This window comes from Stenella coeruleoalba, assembly GCF_951394435.1.
Source record: "Stenella coeruleoalba genome assembly, chromosome: 10".
NCBI classification, from domain to species: domain Eukaryota; kingdom Metazoa; phylum Chordata; class Mammalia; order Artiodactyla; family Delphinidae; genus Stenella; species Stenella coeruleoalba.
The window spans coordinates 82720405-82746105 of NC_137156.1; the positions used below are offsets into that span (position 1 = coordinate 82720405).

Consider the following 25701-nt stretch of genomic DNA (forward strand, 5'->3'; position numbering starts at 1 on the left):
TTATTCGTGTCTTACCCCTAGGTTCTTCACGACATTTTTTTTTCTTAAATTCCGTACATATGTGTTAGCATACGGTATTTGTCTTTCTCTTTCTGACTTACTTCACTCTGTATGACAGACTCTAGGTCTATCCACCTCATTACAAATAGCTCAATTTCGTTTCTTTTTATAGCTGAGTAATATTCCATTGTATATATGTGCCATATCTTCTTTATCCATTCATCCGATGATGGACACTTAGGTTGTTTCCATCTCCGGGCTATTGTAAATAGAGCTGCAATGAACATTTTGGTACATGACTCTTTTTGAATTATGGTTTTCTCAGGGTATATGCCCAGTAGTGGGATTGCTGGGTCATATGGTAGTTCTATTTGTAGCTTTTTAAGGAACCTCCATACTGTTCTCCATAGTGGCTGTACCAATTCACATTCCCACCAGCAGTGCAAGAGTGTTCCCTTTTCTCCACACCCTCTCCAGCATTTATTGTTTCTAGATTTTTTGATGATCTCCATTCTGACCGGTGTGAGATGATATCTCATTGTAGTTTTGATTTGCATTTCTCTAATGATTAATGATGTTGAGCATTCTATCATGTGTTTGTTGGCAGTCTGTATATCTTCTTTGGAGAACTGTATATTTAGGTCTTCTGCCCATCAAACTCTGCCACATCTTATTTATCCATTCATCTGTCGATGGACATTTAGGTTGCTTCCATGTCCTGGCTATTGTAAATAGTCCTGCAATGAATATTGTGGTACATGATCCTTTTTGAATTATGGTTTTCTCAGGGTATATGCCCAGTAGTGGGATTGCTGGATCATATGGTAGTTCTATCTTTAGTTTTTTAAGGAAACTCCATACTGTTCTTCATAGTGGCTGTATCAATTTACATTCCCACCAACAGTGCAAGAGGGTTCCCTTTTCTCCACACCCTCTCCAGCATTTATTGTTTGTAGATTTTTTGATGATGGCCATTCTGACCATTGTGAGGTGATACCTCATTGTAGTTTTGATTTGCATTTCTCTAATGATTAATGATGTTGAGCATCCTTTCATATGTTTGTTGGCAATCTGTATATCTTCTTTGGAGAAATACCTGTTGGGGTCTTCAGCCCATTTTTGGATTGGGTTGTTTGTTTTTTTGATATTGAGCTGCATGAGCTGCTTGTAAATTTTGGAGATTAATTCTTTTTTTTTTTTTTTTTTTGCGTTTGTTTTTTTTTTTTTTTATTTATTTTTTTATTTTTTTTATTTTTTTATTAACATCTTTATTGGGGTATAATTACTTTACAATGGTGTGTTAGTTTCTGCTTTATAACAAAGTGAATCAGTTATACATATACATAAGTTCCCATATCTCTTCCCTCTTGCGTCTCCCTCCCTCCCACCCTCCCTATCCCACCCCTCCAGGCTGTCACAGAGCACCGAGCCAATATCCCTGTGCCATGCGGCTGTTTCCCTCTAGCTATCTACCTTACTACGTTTGTTAGTGTGTATATGTCCATGACTCTCTCTCGCCCCGTCACAGCTCACCCTTCCCCCTCCCCATAACCTCAAGTCCGTTCTCTAGGAGGTCTGCGTCTTTATTCCTGCCTTACCCCTAGGTTCTTCATGACATTTTTTTTTTTCCTTAAATTCCATATATATGTGTTAGCATACTGTATTTGTCTTTTTCGTTCTGACTTACTTCACTGTGTATGACAGACTCTAGGTCTATCCACCTCATTACAAATAGCTCAGTTTCGTTTCTTTTTATGGCTGAGTAATATTCCATTGTATATATGTGCCACATCTTCTTTATCCATTCATCCGATGATGGGCACTTAGGTTGTTTCCATCTCCGGGCTATTGTAAATAGAGCTGCGATGAACATTTTGGTACATGACTCTTTTTGAATTTCGGTTTTCTCAGGGTATATGCCCAGTAGTGGGATTGCTGGGTCATATGGTAGTTCTATTTGTAGTTTTTTAAGGAACCTCCATACTGTTCTCCATAGTGGCTGAACCAATTCACATTCCCACCAGCAGTGCAAGAGGGTTCCCTTTTCTCCACACCCTCTCCAGCATTTATTGTTTCTAGATTTATTGATGATGGCCATTCTGACTGGTGTGAGATGATATCTCATTGTAGTTTTGATTTGCATTTCTCTAATGATTAATGATGTTGAGCATTCTTTCATGTGTTTGTTGGCAGTCTGTATATCTTCTTTGGAGAAATGTCTATTTAGGTCTTCTGCCCATTTTTGGATTGGGTTGTTTGTTTTTTTGTTGTTGAGCTGCATGAGCTGCTTGTAAATTTTGGAGATTAATCCTTTGTCAGTTGCTTCATTTGCAAATATTTTCTCCCATTCTGAGGATTGTCTCTTTGTCTTGTTTATGGTTTCAAGTTTCATTAGGTCCCACTTATTTATTTTTCTTTTTATTTCCATTTCTCTAGGAGGTGGGTCAAAAAGGATCTTGCTGTGATTTATGTCATAGAGTGTTCTGCCTGTGTTTTTCTCTAAGAGTTTTATAGTGTCTGGCCTTACATTTAGGCCTTTAATCCATTTAGAGTTTATTTTTGTATATGGTGTTAGAGAGTGTTCTAAATTCATTCTTTTACATGTAGCTGTCCAGTTTTCCCAGCACCACTTATTGAAGAGCACCATTGTATATCCTTGCCTCCTTTATCAAAGATAAGGTGGCCATATGTGTGTGGATTTATGTCTGGGCTTTCTATCCTGTTCCATTGATCTATATTTCTGTTTTTGTGCCAGTACCATACTGTCTTGATTACTGTAGCTTTGTAGTATAGTATGAAGTCAGGGAGCCTGATTCCTCTAGGTCCATTTTTCTTTCTCAATATTGCTTTGGCTATTCGGGGTTGTTTGTGTTTCCATACAAACTGTAAATTTTTTTGTTCTAGTTCTGTGAAAAATGCCATTGGTACTTTGATAGGGATTGCATTGAATCTGTAGATTGCTTTGGGTAGTATAGTCATTTTCACAATGCTGATTCCAATCCAAGAACATGATATATCTCTCCATCTGTTTGTATCATCTTTAATTTCTTTCATCAGTGTCTTACAGTTCTCTGCATACAGGTCTTTTGTCTCCTTAGGTAGGTTTATTTCTAGGTATTTTATTCTTTTTGTTACAATGGTAAATAGGAGTGCTTCCTTAATTTCCCTTTCAGATTTTTCATCATTAGTGTACAGGAATGCAAGAGATTTCTGTGCATTCATTTTGTATCCTGCTACTTTACAAATTCATTGATTAGCTCTAGTAGCTTTCTGATAACATCTTTAGGATTCTCTATGTACAGTATCATGTCATCTGCAGACAGTGACAGTTTTACTTCTTCTTTTCCAATTTGGATTCCTTTTATTTTCTTCTTCTCTGATTACTGTAGGTAAAACTTCCAAAACTATGTTGAATAATAGTTGTGAATGTGGGCAACCTTGTCTTGTTCCTGATCTTAGAGGGAATGGTTTCAGTTTTTTACCACTGAGAGAGATGTTGGCTGTGGGTTTGTCATATATGGCCTTTATTATGTTGAGGTAGGTTCCCTCTATGCCTACTTTCTGGAGAGTTTTTATCTTAAATGGTGTTGAATTTTGTCAAAGGCTTTTTCTGCATCTATTGAGATTATCGTATGGTTTTTATCCTTCAATTTGATAATATGATTTCTCACATTGATTGATTTGCATATATTGAAGTATCCTTGCATTCCTGAGATAAACCCCACTTGATCATGTTGTATGATCTTTTTAATGTGCTGTTGGATTCTGTTTGCTAGTATTTTCTTGAGGATTTTTGCATCTATGTTGATCAGTGATATTGGCCTGTAGTTTTCTTTTTTTGTGACATCTTTATCTGATTTTGGTATCAGGGTGATGGCAGTCTCGTAGAATGAGTTTGGGAGTGTCCCTCCCTCTGCTATATTTTGGAAGATTTTGAGAAGGATAAGCGTTAGCTCTTCTCTAAATGTTTGATAGAATTCGCCTGTGCAGCCATCTGGTCCTGGGCTTTTGTTTGTTGGAAGATTTTTAATCACCGTCTCAATTTCAGTGCTTATGATTGTTCTGGGTATATTTTCTCTTTCTTCCTGGTTCAGTCTTGTAAGGTTGTGCTTTTCTAAGAATTTGTCCATTTCTTCCAGGTTGTCCTTTTTTTTTTTTTTTTTTTTGCGGGCCTCTCAATGTTGTGGCCTCTCCCATTGCGGAGCACAGGCTCCGGACGCACAGGCTCAGTGGCCATGGCTCACGGGCCTAGCTGCTCCGTGGCATGTGGGATCTTCCCTGACTGGAGCACGAACCCGTGTCCCCTGCATCGGCAGGCAGACTCTCAACCACTGCGCCACCAGGGAAGCCCAGGTTGTCCATTTTATTGGCATATATTTGCTTATAGTAATGTCTCATGACCCTTTGTATTTCTGCAGTGTTAGTTGTTACTTCTCCATTTTCATTTCATTTCTAATTCTATTGACCTGAGTCTTCTCCCTTCTTTTCTTGGTGAGTCTGGCTAATGGTTTATCAATTTTATTTATCTTCTCAAAGAACCAGCTTTTAGTTTTATTGATATTTGCAATTGTTTCCTTCATTTCTTTTTCATTTATTTCTGATCTAATCCTTATGATTTCTTTCTTTTTGCTAACTTCGGGGGTTTTTTGTTCTTTTTTCTCTAATTGCTTTAGGTGTAAGGTTAGGTTTTTTATTTGAAATGTTTCTTGTTTCTTATGGTAGGATTATATTGCCGTAAACTTCCCTCTTAGAACTGCTTTTGCTGCATCCCGTAGGTTTTGGGTCGTCGTGTTTTCATTGTCATTTGTTTCTAGGTATTTTCTGATTTCCTCTTTGATTTCTTCAGTGATCTCTTGGTTATTTTGTAGCATATTGGCCTCCTCTTGGTTATTTAGTAGCCTCCATGTGTTTTTAGTGTTTCACAGTTTTTTTCCTGTAATTGATATCTAGTCTTATAGCATTTTGGTCAGAAAAGATACTTGATACCATCTGAATTTTCTTAAATTTACCAAGGCTTGATGTGTGACCCAAGCAAACATGTATTTATACCTCTCTCAATTGATGGACAGCTAGGACAAGAATTGAATTCTCTGAAACTCTTGAGAATCTGTATAGTAAAGTAGGTGCAATACCTGATGGAACTTCAGATTTAAGACAAATTGCAATACTGGAGAAGGAAGAGATTCTAATTCTACCACTTAATCATCTTCCCAATGTTAGAGCAGGAAAGAGGAGGTATAACATGACTTACAGTTTTTGAAGGTGCTGTAGGGGAGTGTGTTTATGTACCGCTCCCTGATTGTGACCAACACTCAAGCTAGTTCAGTATTTCCCAGAGCATAGCACACATATCTTCTGGTAAAATGCAGATTGATTTAAAGAGGTACATTAACCAAAGCATTTTATTCTACTGGTTAGAGATTTATTTTTATACTTATTAAAATATTGCTAGAACCTCTTTTATTTTGACTTCATGCATAACATTCTTAAAGCAAAGTTAAGAAAAAGAGTTAATGTAAAAAAATTAATGAAGATAATAGCATGGGGTATTCAAGATATAGGTGTAGTGTAAATGAAGGATGGGAAATACTGCTAAGGTGTAGTTATTTTTCTTTCTCTTAAGATGTCATAGAGCTGTGTTCAATATTTACAAGTTATTTGGAGAAAAGGGTAAGAGGAGAAAGAGGGAGGGAGGGAGAGAGGAAGAGAAATGGACCTGACTTGGAGATAGTCAGCAATTCCAATAGCTATTGGAATTTCATCAGACAGGAAAAAAATATTTTGAAAACTTGAAACTGAATACAAAGTATAGTGAATGATATACCAAACACCAACTCAACAATGATCAACTGATGGCCGATCTTGTTTCATCTATACCTCCTTTCTCTTAGATTATTTTGAAGCATCCTTGATATTATATTATTTTATCTATAAATATTTCTGCATGTAACTTTAAAAGATAACAACTCCTTTTAAAACAAAGTAGACTTCCAGTCTCTGGTCTGGAACTTACAAGTTGCCATTCTGTCCTAACAAGTCAAAAGTTGAATAAACTGAAAAATCAACAACTATTTTTATATCTGTCACAGAAGTGAAGTCACAAGGCAAACCACTACCTCAAAATTAGAGAGACAAATAAGTGGTTACAGAGAAGCATAATTTACTAGAGCAGAAACGCACAAGCAGAATTCCCCTTGGGAACCAGTGCCAGGTTAGAAGACCTGAATTGTAATTGGTGAATTGCTGGAGGCTCAGTTTGGACAACTCTAAGAGTCAAAAACTCCAGGGGGATCCAGTCATATGGGGGTCCCCACATTTTTGTTAGTTTTACCTCCAGGAGCTCTATCAGGTCCTCATAGTGAATATTGGAGAAAAATCCCCACGTGCTTCTGAAAAAGGAAAGGGAAAAGGAATCATTTTGAAATACACCAGAGCGTTCTGTTCTTCTCAACAAGGCTTGCCCCCAGGAGAAGCTATTTTATCAGAGTCTAACCTGCAGAGGTTTTATCAGAGCCTAAATGCTCTGGGCATAGGGAAAGCCCCAACTTCAGCCCCCTGTAGCCATCCTGTCCCAAGAAAGTGGGGAGAAAAAGCCCCAAGAAGTACTTGTGAAGTTCACAGGCCAGAGACACAGGCTCATAGACTGAGACCTAAACATAGAACTATAGAACATTTCCCTCCTCAGCTCCCTTACTTCTATATCACTAAAGGCCAATTTATAGTAGTCTTCTTTATCTAGTACATCATGTACACTCTTCAACAAAAAGTTACAAGGCATGCTAAAAGGCAAAAAACATAGTTTGAAGAGACAGAACAAGCATCAGAATCAGAGTCAGCTATGACAGGAATGTTGGAATGATCAGACAAGTAATTTTAAAACTATGATTAATGTGCTAAGGGTTTTAATGGAAAAAGTAGAAAACATGTAAGAATAGATGGATAATATAAGCAGTGAAATGGGACTTCCAAGAAGGAAACCAAAAGAAATACTAGATATCAAAAATATGGAGAAAAATATACCAGGCTAATACTAGTCGAAAGAAAGTGGGAGTAGCCATACTAATTTCAGATACAGCAGACTTCAGAGCAAAGAAATTTATCAGGGATAAAGAGGGGCATTACATGATGATAAAGGGGTCAATACTCCAAGAGGACATAACAGTCCTTAATGTGTATGCATCTAACAACAGAACATCGAAATACAAGAAACAGAAACTGATAGAACTTCAAGGAGAAATAGATAAATCCACTCTCATAGTTTGAGACTATAACACCCCTCTATGATAAATGGACCAATTCAGCAGGCAGGAAATCAGCAGCGGCATACTTGAACTCAACAACACCAGCAATCAACTGGATATAATCGACATCTATAGACTATTTCATCCCACAACAGTGGAATACACATTCCTCTCAAGCTTACATGAAACATTCACTAGGATAGACCACACTCTGGAGCATAAAACACACTTTAACAAATTAAAAAAATAGAAATCACACAATGTGTGCTCTCAGACCACAGTGGAATTAAACTAGTAATCAATAACAGAAAGGTAGCTACACATTATCATATCAATAAACACGGAAAAATCATTTAACAAAATCCAACACATATTTATGATAAAAACTCTCAACAGTCTAGGAATAAAGTGAAACTTCCTCAAATTGATAAAGAATATCCACAAAAACCCTACAGCTAACATCATAATTAATGACGAGAAACTTGAAGCTTTTCTGCTAAGATCAGAAACAAGGCAAGGATATTCCCTTTCACCACTGCTTTTCAACATGGCACTGGAAGTCCTGGCTAATGCAATGAGACAAGAAAATAAAATAAAATGTATACAGATTGGGAAGGAAGAAATAAAACTGTCTTTGTTTGCAGATGAAAATATTCTCTATGTAGAACATCTGAAGGAACTGACAAAAAATAACTCCTGAAACTAATAAGTGATTATAGAAAGGTTAATATACAGAAATAAATCACTTTCCTATATATGAGCAATGAACATGTAGAATTGAAATTAAAACCACATTATTACATACATTAACATCCCCCCAAATAAAATACCTATGTATACATCTAACAAAATATGTATACAGTCTATGTGAGGAAAACTGTAAAATTCTGATGAAAGATATCACAGATGAACTAAATGAATGGAGAGATATTTCATACTCATGGATAAGGTTGTTTGTTCTTCTTAGTCTAATCTTTAGATTCAATTCAATCCCAATAAAAATCCCAGCAAATAATTTTGTGGATTTCAACAAACTGTTTCTAAAATTTAAATCGTCAGGCAAAATATCCATAATAGCTAACTCAGTATTAAAAGAGAAGAACAAAATTGGGGGACTGACACCACCAGATTTTCAGGACTTTCTATAAAGGAATAGTAATCAAGGGAGTGGTATTGGTGAAAGGATTGACAAATAGATCAATGTAACAAAATGTGGAGGGTAGAAATAGGCCTATATATTATACATATAGGCAACTGATCTTTGACAAAGGAACAAAGGCAATACAATGGAGCAAAGACAGTCTTTACAACAAATGTTGCTGGAACAACTGGACAACCACATGCAAAAAAATGAATCTAGACCGAGACCTTACATCCTTCACAGAGTAAAGTCAAGTTGAATCAGAGACCTACGTGCAAAATGTAAAACTACAAAACTCCTGGAAGATAACATAGGAGAAAATCTAGGTGATCCTAGATATGGTGTTGGCTTTTGAGTTACACCACCTCCAAAGGCACAATCCATGAAAGAAATAATAAGTTGGACTTCATTAAAATTAAAAAGTTCTGCCTTTTGAAATACAGTGTCAAGAGAATGAGAAGACAAGCCACAGCCTGGGAGAAAGTATTGCAGAAGATATATCTGATAAAGGACTGTTATCCAAAACATATAAAGAACTCTTAAGACTCAATAATAAGAAAATAATCCGATTAAAAAATGTGCCATGGACCTTAACAAATACCTTATCAAGTAAAATATACCAATGGTAAATAAACACTTGAAAAGATGCTTCACGTCCTATGACATCAGGGAAATGAAAACGAAAAAAGTTAAAAAATATGAGATTTCACTATGCACCAATTAGAAAGGTCAAAATCCGAAGCAATGACAACCCCAAACGCTGGTGAGGATGTGGGGCATGAGGAACTCTCATTCATTGCTTTTGGGAATGCAAAATGTTGCAGCCACTTTGGAAGACAGTTTGGCTGTTTCTTACAAAACTAAACATACTCTTAACATATGATCCAGCAAGAACACTCCTTGGTATTTACCCAAATGAATTTAAAACTTATGTCCTCACAAAAACCTGCACCTGGAGCTTTATTCATAATTAGAAGCAACCAAGATTTCCTTCAGTAGGGTGAACGGATAAACTGTGGTATTACATTCAGACAATGAAATATTATTCGGTGCTAAAAATAAACGAGCCATCAAGTCACAAAAAGACATGGAAGAAACTTAAATGCACATTGCTAAGTGGATAAAGCCAATCTGAAAAGGCCATATATAGTATGATTCCTGCTACATTCTGGAAAAGGCAAAACGATTTAGACAGTAAAAATATTAGTGGTTACCAGAGGGTAGGGAGAGGGAGAGATGAATAGGCAGAGCACAAGTGACTTTTAGGACAGTGAAACAATTCTTTATGATACTACAGTAGTGGATACATGTCAATTTGCATTTATCAAAACTCATAGAATGTATAACAAGAGTAAACCCTAATGTAAATTATGGACTTTGGGTGACAGTGTGTCAGCATAGATTCATTGATTGTAACAAGTGTACGATTCTGGTGAGGAATGTGCATAGCAGAGGAAGTTGTATGTATATGAAACTCTCTGTACCTCCTGCTCAATTTTGTTGTGAATCTAAAACTGATCTAAAACATAAAGTTTATTAATAACAAAAAATACCAGTGTGATTCTTATACCAAATAAATGACAGTAATTTCCAAATGTCATCAAACATCCACTCAGTATTTAAATGTCCCTGATTGCCTTATGAATTTATTTGTAATTTTCAGTTTTCTTGAATGAAGTTCTAAATAAGGTCCATACATTGCCAGTAGCTGATTTGTATCATCTCTTTTTTTTTTTTGCGGTATGTGGGCCTCTCACTGTTGTGGCCTCTCCCGTTGCGGAGCACAGGCTCCGGACGCGCAGGCTCAGCGGCCATGGCTCACGGGCCCAGCCGCTCCACGGCATGTGGGATCTTCCCAGACCGGGACACGAACCCGTGTCCCCTGCATCGGCAGGCGGACCCCCAACCACTGCACCACCAGGGAAGCCCTGTGTCATCTCTTTTAATCCATAAATTACCCACTCTCTTTCCCTTACTTTTTCCTTCGTATTTATGTGTTGAATTAATGTAGAGTTTCTGAGGCCTAGATTTTGCTGGTATCCTCATGGTTTCATTTAATCAGTTTCTCTGTCCCTTGCATTTTTGAGTGGGTGGTGAGATTGTTAGAATTATAGACCTGAGAAGATTCAGTTTTGATTTTTTTGGTAAGAATACTTTAGGTAATATTGTGTGTGTCTATCAGGAGCCCATAATCATCTGGTCTTGCTTTATTTTGTGGCGTTAGCAATCACTGATGCTTATCAAAATCATTATTTCATCAGGTGTTACAAAATGATGATATCCTAATTCTAGCATTCCTTCTGCAATTTTTAGCTTACATGCTTCTCTATAAAGGGAAATTTCCCCTTATCAACTATTGGTTACATGGAAATAGAGTTCATTTAAGAAAGAGAGTATATCTTTGATTTTTCCCCCGACATTTACTAGTTTTAAAAATAATGTGACTGTTCCCCTGGCAAAAGTGACCAACAATTTAAGAGATAACCCAATCAAATTCTTGCCGGCAAAATCGTGTCGTTGAATTGTCCGTTGAGTCAATTATCGGTCGTATTATACCAATGTACTCTTGGTTTTAATTTTTATTTTCTATTTTAGTGACAATAAAAGGCAATCTTTAACCTATTGCAGAGCCGTTAATAACGAGACTAACATTTCTTCATTTTTTAGGTGTCAGGCACCCAATGTGTCCAGCCGTCTGGCATGTAACATACATGAGTGAAGTGGTCCAGGTGAAGGTCGTGGCCAACAGGAGGGTGCAGGTCCTCTCTGAGGGCAGCAGAGGTTACTCAGCTCTGGCCACCATTGCCCTGTAGAAAGTTGTGTGGTGAGGGGGGTGGGATAGTATAGGCAGACTTTCCAAACAAGCTGGTAATCTGAATTTTCATATGATGCCTTCTGACTTTTAAAGGTTGTCAAATAATGTGACATTTTAAAACACCACCTCACAAGGTCAAAGAAAGTACATCTCCACATCTATCTAGCTTATGGCCTGCTAATACATTATTTCTGCTATAGGTAATTTAACAGATTATTTTCATTTCTATTGCCTTCTATATTTTCCTTTTGGAAGTTAAGGGCATGTGGTCCCCTCCTTACTCCCCAGTCTCCCTCCTAATTCCAGATTGTGACCATACCTTAGGAAGAGCTGATCTGGCCCAAAGGCTTCACTTTCCTGATGGGACACTGGGGCTCAGAGAGCGAAATGTTTTGCCTAAAGTCAACTGACCTTGTGGATGATCTAAACCTTGAAACCAGATCTGAGGCTGGTGTAGTGCACCTTCCACTGGGTACCACAGCCTTTTACTAGCAAAGCAATACTCCAGCACCATTGTCACCTCTCCCCACTAGAAGCATCTACTTTCCCAGGCCTTGGCCCCTCCTCACTTGTCCTGTTGCTGGGAAGCAGGAAAGGAGGAAAGGAACTAACATTGACCTAGAACCTGCAATGCTCTGAACCCCGTCTTAGATACATTATATTTGTTACCTTAGTAATTAACCATCACACAAAATCCTCAAGATGTGGGTACTATTATCTTTTAGATAGATGAAAAAAACTGAGGCTCAGAGATTTAAGTAACTTTCTCTGGGCTACAAAAGAACTAACTAACAGACTCAGGTCTGTGTAACCCTCAAGGCTGTTCGTTTGTTTTTTTTCATAACCTTACACTGCCTTCCATCTCCAAGCTCCCACTGACACCCAATGTCATTTTCTTAATTTCTGCAACACCATAACCCAAGCCAGATGGCTTCAGTAGTAGTTCTGCTTTCCTAGAGGACAGCCAAGGACCACAAACAGCAGGTTGTCCCGGGAGGTTTCTCTCCCATCATGTCTACTACTCTTTTGCCTCCTCTTCAAATTGCCCTTCTGGAACTCATTTACTAGCCAGAACAAATCTACTGCCTATGTTAGGTCCTGAAGGAAACAGATAAAACATGCAAATGGGGTATTTGAGTTGAGTATTATGAGGGTATTGTTATAAAAGTATGGACAGTGTTAAGAGAAACCAGAAGAGATGGTGAAGCACCCCATGGCTAGCAACAGTGGGGAGCAGTTAACCGTTGCCCAACCCCAACTGTGGCTTTGGAAGAAGAACATGCCCCTGTAGCCTCATAGCCTAGCAGGGAAGGAGCTGGGGAATAAACATGATGAAGTCTCCTCCTTCCATCAATAATAAGAATAATAGATATAATAATAACAATAATAATAAAGAAAGGGAGAGAGTGGAGGGACAAAAAAAAGAATATGCAATATTCCCCCTGCTTTTCTACAAGCTGCTGCCACCAAAGTAGACAGGAACCCTGTGCTGAAGGGCACCTCTGTTAGAAAGGACCAGAATGCCTCCCTCTCTTTCCCAGCTTCACTTCTGTCTCCCTGGCTGGAGTCCCAGCCAGCTTGCATGCAGACACACCTTCAGCTCTGCATGGGCAGACGTGAGAGTCTCCACCATCTGGGTCAGGCAACTGGGGTTTTCAAGTTCATACTATCGTATCTTGAGTAGAAAAGCTGTATTCTTTCCCTAGCACATCTGCACTGTTAACATCTGTATGTTTCTGCTCTTTCCAAAGGCCTGACCTGTGTTTTCAACTCACTCTCTTGCTTTCTCTGGCCCTACTCTTTTTCTTGAACCCCTAGGAATATTTCTCCCCCAAACCCCTGTGCTTCCAGGCCCAGAGTGCCAGAGAAATCAAGTTATTTTCATTTTATGAATATGCATATACAAAACTCAAGATATTTTCCAAGAGAAATTGCAAATTTGATCTGCAAGAAATGTATTGCTATTTCTGCCAATGAGTAGAAGCATTGTGAAATTAGACTAAGGGCAAGCTAGTTTTGTGCTCTCAGAAAGTATTTTGCCTTTTTGGAGAGCAGAACTGCTTTTTCAGGAGGCTGATGTTGCTTGGAAAACAGCTTTTCATTTTCCAAACAACCATACGAAGTTGGGTTTTTGCCCTCCGTCAAACTTAGAAAAGGTGATGTATGCTCTTCTTCACACAGATGAGTAAGTTAAGTACTTTGCTTCAGAAATCCTAATTTCTTTCCTAGACCACATTGGGATTTCCTTCCTCATGTTAAGTCCTCACTCATGTAGTCAGCAGAATGTTACAATTTGATACTTTTTGGGCTCCTCACTGCTTCCCCTCTTCCCCTTACATTTGCTTGATGTATAACAACATGCTTGCAAAAAGAGTATGTAATTTTTTTTTCACCATCTACAACATACTACAGAGAGTAGCAAATGAAAAAGACAGACCAAGAACAAAGGATGGGGATCTTAGTCATGGAAACACTTCAAACACTGAAAGCTTATGCCAGTTGAACTTTGTGGCAGTTGACAAAGATAGACCAATATTAAGTTATTTGTGTGCCTGCTATATAAGACTTCATTCCTCTCCTAAGCAGGGGGACATCCTTACTTGCAACTTTTCTTTGCCCCTCCCATTTCTTGATGCTGAAGCAGCATGCCCAGTGGTTTAGAGCACAGGCTCTGAAGTCTGACAGACAGATCTGGGTCTGGGTCTTGGTTCTGCCAACCTTCAGCAACATGGCTTTAGGTAAGCCCTTAACCTCACTGAGTCTCAGCTTCCTCACCTATAACATCAGGAAAATAATAGTCCCACTGCAGAAGAATTCTGTGATTATCAAATGAACCAAATGCATGTAAATCATTTAGCGCCAGGCCTGACATACAGTAAGCGCTCAGTGAGGGTCAGCTATTATTTGCTAATTTCCATTTAGCTCCAAAAGCAATGCCACCTGTAGATTTATCTTCCCTCCTCCATATGAACTTTGTTCAAAATGTGACAGACATTTCCATTACATTTCTATTTTTAGTATCCTCTGTCCTAATTATTTGGTTTTGCATCTTTGACAGAATTCTCTAGGCCCTTCACTGAGTGCTGTATTCCTAAATGCTCTTTCCTTTTCCTTAAAGCCATTCATACACTGAAGTGCTAGCACATCTGATTGATGACTGGAGCCTCCTGGGTCCTCCTCATCCAAAATAGTAAAGCCCTCCTCTGCTTTTGAGCTTCAACAAGTTTTTCCTTTTCCCATTGTTGTTCTAAGACCTAGCCCGACATCATTATGTGAGGCAAGTGACTGTCTCATTTTTAACCTTAAATTGTGAGTTCCCTTGGGATTTCCCTGGTGGTCCAGTGGTTAGTACTCAGTGCTTTCACTGCTGGCACCGGGGGTTCACTGCCAGGGTTCAATCCCTGGTGGGGGAACTAAGATCCCACAAGTGGCGTGGCACGGCCAAATTCTAAAAAATAATAAATAAATAAATAAATAATGCATTTCCCCTTTTATCTTTCATTTCACATCTCACTGCTACCTTGACTCTAACTACAATCGAATCATTTTCTGTTGTCCGACACAGTTTTTTCAGAAGCAGAATATAAATTTTAATCTTAATTGCTAAATGCACCACTTATTTTTTATTGAAATTATTCTGAGGGGTGTGGAGTTTTTAATTTCTCGTTTATTGGTGCAGTTAAAATATAAAACAGATTAAAATGTAAGTTTTCTTCTTACTTTGAAAAGAACTTTAGGATTCAAAGTATTTTTAAATTTATAAAATATATGTAAGTTATAAAGAACAATGATATAATGAATGCCTGTGTACCCACTACTCAGTTTATGGGGAAAAATATTACCTTTGCTTTGAAATCCCCTTAAGTGTCCCCTCCTGAAATCATCTCTTTCTCTTCCCTTCCTAGGTAATGACCTTTACTGAATTTAGTTTATTATCTTTGCTTTTGCTTGCATTCCAATGAGTAAATGAATATATCACAATTTATTTCTGCATTTTATGTTGACGGATATTTGAGTTATTTCCAATATTTTAAAATTAAACTTTGTGGTTTGCAATAATTATGGACTCACATGAAGTTGTAACAAGTGATAGGGAGACCTCCCACACAACATTTATTCAGTTTCCCCAAGTGTAACGTCTTGTAAAACTCTAGTACAGTATCATGGCCAGGATATTGACATTGATGTAGTAAAGAAAGATATAGTACATATCCATCAGCCCATGGATAGTCATACTCACTTTCTTCAAACCTTACCTCTTTCCTTAACCTGAGGCAACCCATAATCTGTTCCCCATTTCTATAATGTTCTCTTTTCAAGAATGTTTTTTAAATGGAATCATACAGTATATAACCTTTGAGACTTTTACTAATCTGCATAATTTTCTGGAAATTCATCCAGCTTGTTACATGTAACAATAGTAGATTCCTTTTTGTTGCTGAGGCGTATTCCATGGTATGGATGTACCACAGTTTGTTTAACCATTTATCTGTTTAACAACTTCTGGTGTTTCTGGTTTTTGGCTATTAACGAATAAAGCTGCAATGAACATTTGGGTACAGGTTTTGGTGTAAACCCAATTCCTCATCTCTCTATGCTAAATGCCTGGGAAAGCAATTGCTGGCTCATATGATAACTACATCGCTAGTTGTCTAAGAAACTGCTGAATGGTTTTCCAGAGTGGCTGTACTATTTTACATACCCACCAGCATACTTGAGTAATTCAGTTTCTTTGCATCCTTGCCAGGTTTTGGTATTGTCATTGTGCCTTATTTTACTCATTCTGATAGGAGTACAGTGAAATCATTTTATGGTCTCTATTTTCATTTCCATAATGGCTAATGATGTTGAGCATCTTTTCATCTGCTTATTTACCATCTATATATCTTCTTTGGTGAAATGTCTTTTGCCTTTGTTCTATTTAGATTCTTTGCTTTATTAATGTTGTGCTTTAACAGTTCTTTAAATCTTCTGAATACCTGACCTTTTCTGGATATGGTTTGTGAATATTTTCTCCCTATATATTTAGTTTGTCTTTTGATCTTCTTAATAGGATCCCTAGATCCCAGCCACTTTGCCTTGTCTTTACTGTGTAGAGTCATACATATCTCCTCCCCTAATCCCCCCAGAAATTTAGTTACACTTAGTGGGAGGAATAAGAAAAACTGTCTCTACTCTTTCTTCCCAGAAATGTAAGAGGCCCAGTTCTTTTTTTTTTTTTTTCTTTACCTAGACCTGTGCTCTTAAATACATTAGCACAAGTGAATATTTTGATTACAATTAAAATGAATTAAAATATCCAGGTCCTTTGTCACACTGGCCACATTTGAAGTGCTCAGTAGCCACATGGGGCAAGTGACTACCATATTGGACAAAAAGATTATAGAATATTTCCATCATCATCAAAGTTCTGGTAGGCAGCACTAGCTTAGAGTACATAAACAAGGGCAGAATTACTGGGTGGAAGAGTATGAGTTCCTTAACCTTTATTATGTATTGCTAAGATGTTTTCCAAAGTAGTTGTGTTGATTTTTACTTCCATTAGCAGTGAATAACAATTCCTATCTTCCATATTTGTGTTAACACTGGGTAGGGTCAGACTTCAAACATTTTTTAAAAATTTATTTATTTATTCATTTATTTAATTTTGTTGGCTGTATTCGGTCTTCGCTGCTGCATGCGGGTTTTCTCTAGTTGCTGAGAGTGGGGGCTACACTTTTTGTGTGTGTGTGTGTGTGGAGATTTTATTTATTTTTTTAATATCCTTATTGGAGTATAATTGCTTTACAATGGTGTGTTAGTTTCTGCTTTATAACAAAGTGAATCAGCTATACATATACATATATCTCCATATCTCCTCCCTCTTGCATGTCCATCCCACCCTGCCTATCCAACCCCACTGGGTGGTCACAAAGCACCGAGCTGATCTCCCTGTGCTATGCGGCTTCTTCCCACTAGCTATCTATTTTACATTTGGTAGTGTATATATGGCCATGCCACTCTCTCACTTCGTCCCAGTTTACCCTTCCCCCCCCCATATCCTCAAGTCCATTCTCTAGTAGGTCTGCGTCTTTATTCCCATCCTGCCCCTAGATTCTTCATAACCAGTTTTTTTTTTTTTAAGATTCCATATATATGTGTTAGCATACAGTATTTGTTTTCCTCTATCTGACTTACTTCACTCTGTATGGCAGACTCTAGGTCCATCTACCTCACTACAAATAACTCAATTTCATTTCATTTTATGGCTGAGTAATATTCCATTGTATATATGTGCCACATCTTCTTTATCCATTCAGCTGTTGATGGACACTTAGGTTGCTTCCATGTCCTGGCTATTGTAAATAGTCCTGCAATGAATATTGTGGTACATGATCCTTTTTGAATTATGGTTTTCTTAGGGTATATGCCCAGTAGTGGGATTGCTGGGTCGTATGGTAGTTCTATCTTTAGTTTTTTAAGGAACCTCCATAATGTTCTCCATAGTGGCTGTATCAATTTACATTCCCACCAACAGTGCAAGAGGGTTCCCTTTTCTCCACACCCTCGCCAGCATTTATTGTTTGTAGATTTTTTGATGATGGCCATTCTGACCAGTGTGAGGTGGTACCTCGTTTTAGTTTTGATTTGCATTTCTCTAATGATTAGTGATGTTGAGCATCCTTTCATATGTTTGTTGGTAATCTGTATATCTTCTTTGGAGAAATACCTGTTGAGGTCTTCTGCCCATTTTTGGATTGGGTTGTTTTTTTGATATTGAGCTGCATGAGCTGCTTGTAAATTTTGGAGATTAATCCTTTGTCAGTTGCTTCGTTTGCAAATATTTTCTCCTATTCTGAAGGTTGTCTTTTCGTCTTGTTTAAGGTTTCCTTTGCTGTGCAAAAGCTTTTAAGTTTCATTAGTTCCCATTTGTTTATTTTTGTTTTTATTTCCATTTCTGTAAGAGGTGGGTCAAAAAGGATCTGGCTATGATTTATGTCAAAGAGTGTTCTGCCTATGTTTTCCTCTAAGAGTTTTATAGTGTCTGGCCTTACATTTAGAGTTTATTTTTACATATGGTATTAGGAAGTGTTTTAATTTCATTCTTTTACATGTAGCTCTCCAGTTCTCCCAGCACCACTTACTGAAGAGGCTGTCTTTTCTCCATTGTATATTCTTGCCTCCTTTATCAAAGGTAAGGTGACCATATGTGCGTGGGTTTATTTCTGGGCTTTCTATCCTGTTCCATTGATCTATCTTTCTGTTTTTGTGCCAGTACCATACTGTCTTGATTACTGTAGCTTTGTAGTATAGTCTGAAGTCAGGGAGCCTGATTCCTCCAGCTCCGTTTTTCTTTCTCAAGATTGCTTTGGCTATTGGGGGTCATTTTTGTTTCCATACAAACTGTGAAATTTTTTGTTCTAGTTCTGTGAAAAATGCCATTGGTACTTTGATAGGGATTGCATTGAATCTGTAGATTGCTTTGGGTAGTATAGTCATTTTCACAATGCTGATTCTTCCAATCCAAGAACATGGTATATTTCTCCATGTGTTTGTATCATCTTTAATTTCTTTCATCAGTGTCTTATAGTTTTCTGCATACAGGTCTTTTGTCTCCTTAGGTAGGTTTATTCCTAGTTATTTTATTCTTTTTGTTTCAGTGGTAAATGGGAGTATTTCTTTAATTTCTCTTTCAGACTTTTCATCATTAGTGTAAAGGGATGCAAGAGATTTCTGTGCATTAATTTTGTATCCTGCTACTTTACCAGATTCATTCATTAGCTCTAGTAGCTTTCTGATAACATCTTTAGGAATCTCTATGTATAGTATCATGTCATCTGTAAACAGTGACAGCTTTACTTCTTCTTTTCCAATTTGGATTCCTTTTATTTATTTTTCTTCTCTGATTGCTGTGGCTAAAATTTCCAAAACAATGTTGAATAACAGTGGTGAGAGTGGGCACCCTTTTTTGTTCCTGAGCTTAGTGGAAATGGTTTCAGTTTTTCACCATTGAGGACAATGTTGGCTGTGGGTTTGTCATATATGGCCTTTATTATGTTGAGGTATGTTTCCTCTATGCCTAGTTTCTGGAGGATTTTTATCATAAATAGGTGTTGAATCTTGTCGAAAGCTTTTTCTGCATCTATTGAGATGATCATATGGTTTTTATTCTTCAGTTTCTTAATATGGTGTATCACATTGATTGAATTGTGTATATTGAAGAATCCTTGCATTCCTGGGATAAACCCCACTTGATCATGGTGTATGAACCTTTTAATGTGCTGTTGGATTCTGTTTGCTAGTATTTTGTTGAGGGTTTTTGCATCCATATTCATCAGTGATATTGGCTGTAGATTACTTTCTTTGTGACATCTTTGTCTGGTTTTGCTATCAGGGTGATGGTGGCCTCGTAGAATGAGTTTGGGAGTGTTCCCTACTCTACCATATTTTGGAAGAGCTTGAGAAGGATAGGTGTCTGCTCTTCTCTAAATATTTGATAGAATTCTCCTGTGAAGCCATCTGGTCCTGAGCTTTTGTTTGTTGGAAGATGTTCAATCACAGTTTCAATTTCAGTGCTTGTGATGGGTCTGTCTATACTTTCTATTTCTTCCTGGTTCAGTCTTGGAAGCTTGTGCTTCTCTAAGAATTTGTCCATTTCTTCCAGGTTCTCCATTTGATGGGCATATAGTTGCTTGTAGTAATCTCTCATGATCTTTTGTATTTCTGCAGTGTCAGTTGTTACTTCTCTGTTTTCATTTCTAATTCTATTGATTTGAGTCTTCTCCTTTTTTTTGTTTATTCTTTTCTTTTCTTTTTTTTTTTGTGGTACACGGGCCTCTCACTGTTTTGGCCTCTCCTGTTGTGGAGCACAGCCTCCGGACGCGCAGGCTCAGCGGCCATGGCTCACGGGCCCAGCTGCTCTACGGCATGTGGGATCTTCCTAGACCGGGCACGAACCCGCGTTCCCTGCATCGGCAGGCGGACTCTCAACCACTGCGCCACCAGGAAAGCCCTCCCTTTTCTTCTTGATGAGTCTGGCTAATGGTTTATCAATTTTGTTTATCTTCTCAAAGAACCAGATTTTAGTTTTATTGATCTTTGCTATTGTTTCCTTCATTTCTTTTTCATTTATTTCTGATCTAATCCTTATGATTTCTTTCCTTCTGCTAACTTTGGGGCTTTTTTGTTCTTCTTTCTCTAATTGCTTTAGGTGTAAGGTTAGGTTGTTTACTTGAAATGTTTCTTGTTTCTTAAGGTAAGATTGTATTGCTATAAACTTCCCCCTTAGAACTGCTTTTGCTGCATCCCATAGGTTTTGGGTCGTCGTGTTTTCATTGTCATTTGTTTCTAGGTATTTTTTGATTTCCTCTTTGATTTCTTCAGTGATCTCTTGATTATTAAGTAGTGTATTGTTTAGCTTCCATGTGTTTGTATTTTTTACAGATCTTTTCTTGTAATTGATATCTAGTCTCATAGCATTGTGTTTCGAAAAGATACTTGATATGATTTCAATCTTCTTAAATTTTCCAGTGCTTGATTTGTGACCCAAGATATGATCTCTCCTGGAGAATGTTCCATGAGCACTTGAGAAGAAAGTGTATTCTGTTGTTTTTGGATGGAATGTCCTATAAATAACAATTAAGTCCATCTTGTTTAATGCATCATTTAAAGCTTGTGTTTCCCTATTTATTTTCATTTTGGATGATCTGTCCATTGGTGAAAGTGGTGTGTTAAAATTCCCTACTATGATTGTGTTACTATTGATTTCCCCTTTTATGGCTGTTAGCATTTGCCTTATGTATTGAGGCGCTCCTATGTTGGGGCATAAATATTTACCATTGTTATATCTTTTTCCTGGATTGATCCCTTGATCATTATGTAGTGTCCTTCTTTGTCTCTTATAATAGTCTTTATTTTAAACTCTGTTTTGTCTGATATGAGAATTGCTACTCCAGCTTTCTTTTGATTTCCAATTGCACGGAATATCTTTTTCCATCCCCTCACTTTCAGTCTGTATGTTTCCCTAGGTCTGAAGTGGGTCTCTTGTAGACAGCATATGTATGGCTCTTGTTTTTGTATCCATTCAGCCAGTCTATGTATTTTGGTTGGAGCATTTAATCCATTTACTTTTAACTTAATTATCGATATGTATGTTCCTATTACCATTTTCTTAATTATTTGGGGTTTGTTATTGTGGGTCTTTTCCTTCTCTTGTGTTTCCTGCCTAGAGAGGTTCCTTTAGCTTTTGTTGTAAAGCTGGTTTGGTGGTGCTGAATTCTCATAGCTTTTGCTGGTCTGTAAAGGTTTTAATTTCTCTGTCGAATCTGAATGAGATCCTTGTTGGGAAGAGTAATCTTGGTTGTAGGTTTTTCCCTTTCATCACTTTAAATATGTCCTGCCCCTCCCTTCTGGCTTGCAGAGTTCCTGCTGAAAGATCAGCTGTTAACCTTATGGGGATTCCCTTGTATGTTATTTGTTGTTTTTCCCTTGCTGCTTTTACTATTTTATCTTTGTATTTAAGTTTTGATAGTTTGATTAATATGTCTTGGCGTGTTTCTCCTTGAATTTATCCTGTATGGGACTGTCTGCACTTCCTGTACTTGACTAACTATTTCCTTTCTCATATTAGGGAAGTTTTCAACTATAATCTCTTCAAATATTTTCTCAGTTCCTTTCTTTTTTTCTTCTTCTGGGACCCCTATAATTCGAAAGTTGGTGCGTTTAATATTGTCCCACAGGTCTCTGAGACTGTCCTCAGTTCTTTTCATTCTTTCTTTATTCTGCTCTGCAGTAGTTATTTCAAGTCTTTTATCTTCCAGGTCTTCTCCCTCAGTTACTCTGCTACTGATTCCTTCTAGAGAATTTTAAATTTCAGTTATTGTGTTGTTCATCATTGTTTGCTCTTTAGTTCTTCTAGGTCCTTGTTAAATGTTTCTTGTATTTTCTGCATTCTATTTCCAAGATTTTGGATCATCTTTACTAACATTACTCTGAATTCTTTTTCAGGTAGACTGCCTATTTCCTCTTCATTTGTTTGGTCTGGTGGGTTTTCAACTTGCTCCTTCATCTGCTGTGTGTTTCTCTGTGTCCTTCTTTTGATTAACTTACTGTGTTTGGGGTCTCTTTTTCGCAGGCTGCAGGTTCACAGTTCCCATTGTTTTTGGTGTCTGCCCACAGTGGCTAAGGTTGTTTCAGTGGGTTGTGTAGGCTTCCTGGTGGAGGGGACTAGTGCCTGTGTTCTGGTGGATGAGGCTAGATCTTGTCTTTCTGATGGGCAAGTCCTCTTCTGGTGGTGTGTTTTCGAGTGTCTGTGGCCTTATTATGATTTTAGGCAGCCTCTCTGCTAATGAGTGGGGTTGTGTTCCTGTCTTGCCAGTTGTTTGTCTTAGGGTGTCCAACACTGTAGCTTGCTGGTCATTGAGTGGAGCTGGGTCTTGGCGTTGAGATGGAGATCTCTGGGAGATTTTTGCTGTTTGATATTACGTGGAGCTGGGAGGTCTCTGGTGGAACAACGTCCTGAACTCAGCTCTCCTGCCTCAGAGGCACAGCCCTGACACCTGGCTGGAACACCAAGATCCTGTCATCCACACGGCTCAGAATAAAAGGGAGCAAGCAAGCCAGCAAGCAAGCAAGAAGGAAAGAAAGAAAGGAAGGAAGGAAGGAAGGAAGGAAGAGAGAGAGAGAAAGAAAGAAAGAAAGAAAGGGAGAAAAATTATATTAAAAAGTTATTAAAATAAAAAATGAAAAAACAATTATTAAAAATAAATTAAAAAGTAATAAAAAAGAAACAAAGAAAGAAGAGAGCAACCAAACCAAAAAACAAATCCACCAATGATAAGAAGCGCTAAAACCTATATTAAAAAAAAAAAACAAAAACGGGCAGACAGAACCCAAGGACAAATGGTAAAAGCAAAGCTATACAAACAAAATTACTCACAGAAGCATTCACATACACACTCACAAAAAGAGAAGAAGGGGAAAAATATACATATAGTTGCTCCCAAGTCCATGTCCTCAATCTGGGATGATTCGTTGTCTATTCAGGTGTTTCACAGATGCAGGGTACATCAAGTTGATTGTGGAGATTTAATCTGCTGCTCCTGAGGCTGCTCGGAGAAATTTCCCTTTCTCTTCTTTGTTCGCACAGCTCCTAGGGCTCAGGTTTGGATTTGGACCCGCCTCTGCGTGTAGGTCGCCTGAGGGCGTCTGTTCCCACCCAGACAGGACGGGGTTAAAGGAGCAGCTGCTTGGGGGGCTCTGGCTCACTCAGGCCGGGGGGGAGGGAGGGGCGCGGATGCCGGGCGAGCCTCCGGCGGCAGAGGCCGGCGTGACGTTGCACCAGCCCGAGGCGCGCCATGCGTCCTCCCCGGAAGTTGTCCTGGATCACGGAACCCTGGCCGTGGCGGGCTGCACAGGCTCCCGGGAGGGGAGGTGTGGATAGTGACCTGTGCTCGCAAACAGGCTTCTTGGTGGCGGCAGCAGCAGCCTTAGCGTCTCATGCCCGTCTCTGTGGTCCGGGCTTTTAGCCGTGGCTCGCGCCCGTCTCTGGAGCTCCTTTAAGCGGCGCTCTTAATCTCCTCTCCTAGCGCACCAGGAAACAAAGAGGCAAGAAAAAGTCTCTTGTCTCTTCGGCAGCTCCAGACCTTTTCCCCGGACTCCCTCCTGGCCAGCTGTGGCGCACTAGTCCCTTCAGGCTGTGTTCACGCCGCCAACCTCAGTCCTCTCCCTGCGCTCCGACCGAAGCCCGAGCCTCAGCTCCCAGCCCCCGCCTGCTCCGCCGGGTGAGCAGACAAGCCTCTCGGCCTGGTGAGTGCTGGTAGGCCCCGGTCCTCCTTGCGGGAATCTCTCTGTGCGGGAATCTCTTCGCTTTGCCGTCCGCACCCCTGTTGCTATGCTCTCCTCCGCGGCTCTGAAGCTTCCCGCCTCCGCCACCCACAGTCTCCGCCCGTGAAGGGGCTTCCTACTGTGTGAAAACCTTTCCTCCTTCACAGCTCCCTCCCACTGGTGTGGGTCCCGTCCCTATTCTTTTGTCTCTGTTTTTTTCTTTTTTCTTTTACCCTACCCAGGTATGTGGGGAGTTTCTTGCCTTTTGGGAGGTCTGAGGTCTTCTGCCAGCGTTCAGTAGGTGTTCTTTAGGAGTTGTTCCACATGTAGATGTATTTCTGATGTATTTGTGGGGAGGAAGGTGATATCCATGTCTTACTCTCCCACCATCTTGAAGGTCTCCCCATGGGGCTACTCTTCGTTGCAGTGCACAGGCTTCTCATGGTGTTGGCTTCACTTGTTGCAGAGCACGTGCTCTAGGCATGTGGGCTTCAGTAGTTGTGGCACACTGGCTTCAGTAGTTGTGGCTCGTGGGCTCTAGAGCGCAGACTCAGTAGTTGTGGCACACGGGGTTGCTTAATTGCTCCGCAGCATGTGGGATCCTCCTGGACAAGGGCTCGATCCCATGTCCCCTGCATTGGCAGGTGGATTCTCAACCACTGTGCCACCAGGGAAGTCTGCAGACTTCAAAAATTTTTGTCCTACTGATGGGAGTGAAAACGGTGAGGTATCATTTTCTCATTTACTAGAGAATGGCTATCTTTTTATGTGGTTATTGACCATTATGAAAGAGATTGTTCAAATCTTTTGCCCATTTTTCTATTGGGATGTTTATCCTTTTCTTATTAATTCATAGAACTTTAAAAAATGTATTGGATGCTCATATTTTGTCAAGTAGATGTACTGAAAATGGCTTCTCCACTTTGTAGTTATCATTTTATCTATGGCTTTTATTAATCAGTATAGCATAGGCTAATCGGGAGTAACAAATAAACCTTGAACCTCAGTGGATAACAAAGGCTGATGTTAGTCACTGGTCCTCTCTTGAAGCTGTGCCTTAGAAAACACATGGCAGGGCTTCCCTGGTGGCGCAGTGGTTGAGTCCGCCTGCCGATGCAGGGAACATGGGTTCGTGCCTGGGTCCGGGAAGATCCCACATGCCGCGGAGCGGCTGGGCCCATGAGCCGTGGCCGCTGAGCCTTTGCGTTGGGAGAGGCCACAACAGTGAGAGGCCCGCGTACCGAAAAAAAAAAAAAAAAGAAAACACATGGCAAAGGAAGGAAAGCTGAGGACTCTGTAGGTTATTTCTAAGTGCGAGGCCTGGAAGTGGCTTCTGTCACTCCTGTCCAAATTGCATCTCATCATTCGTCCCCAAAGGAGGCTGGGAAGTGTAGAATACTCCCACACTGATATTTGGGAGTACTCAAGTCTCTACCACATGGTGTTTTAAATGAACAGATGCTCTTAATTTTAATGTAATTGAATTCAACTCTCTTTGTGGTTTCTACTTCTGTCGTATTTAAGAAATCTATCTCCACTACAGATCAACTCCAGAAAAAATGGAGAATTCCTTGGACAGAATGGTGAAGATTTTTTTATATTGCCTTCTAAAATTGTTATACTGTTGCTGTTCACATTTAGGTCTTTAATTCCTATGGAATTGTCTTGCTTTAGTTAGGAGTCAATTTTGTTTCAGAACT

General features: G+C 39.1%; 1 protein-coding gene across 18 annotated transcripts in view; it reads left to right on the forward strand.

Annotated features, from left to right (window-relative positions):
* Positions 1–25701, forward strand: part of TAFA1 (TAFA chemokine like family member 1) — a 955756-nt gene that overhangs the window by 127696 nt on the left and 802359 nt on the right. The window contains exon 1 of one of the 18 annotated variants that reach the window (XM_079935039.1): positions 23577–23983. The exons of 16 other annotated variants lie outside the window; for them this stretch is intronic. The gene's annotated coding sequence lies outside the window, so the exon portion shown is untranslated. Of the gene's footprint in view, positions 1–23576; positions 23984–25701 lie in introns of those variants that run through there. One more of the 18 variants, XM_079935040.1, reaches the window with a different exon arrangement.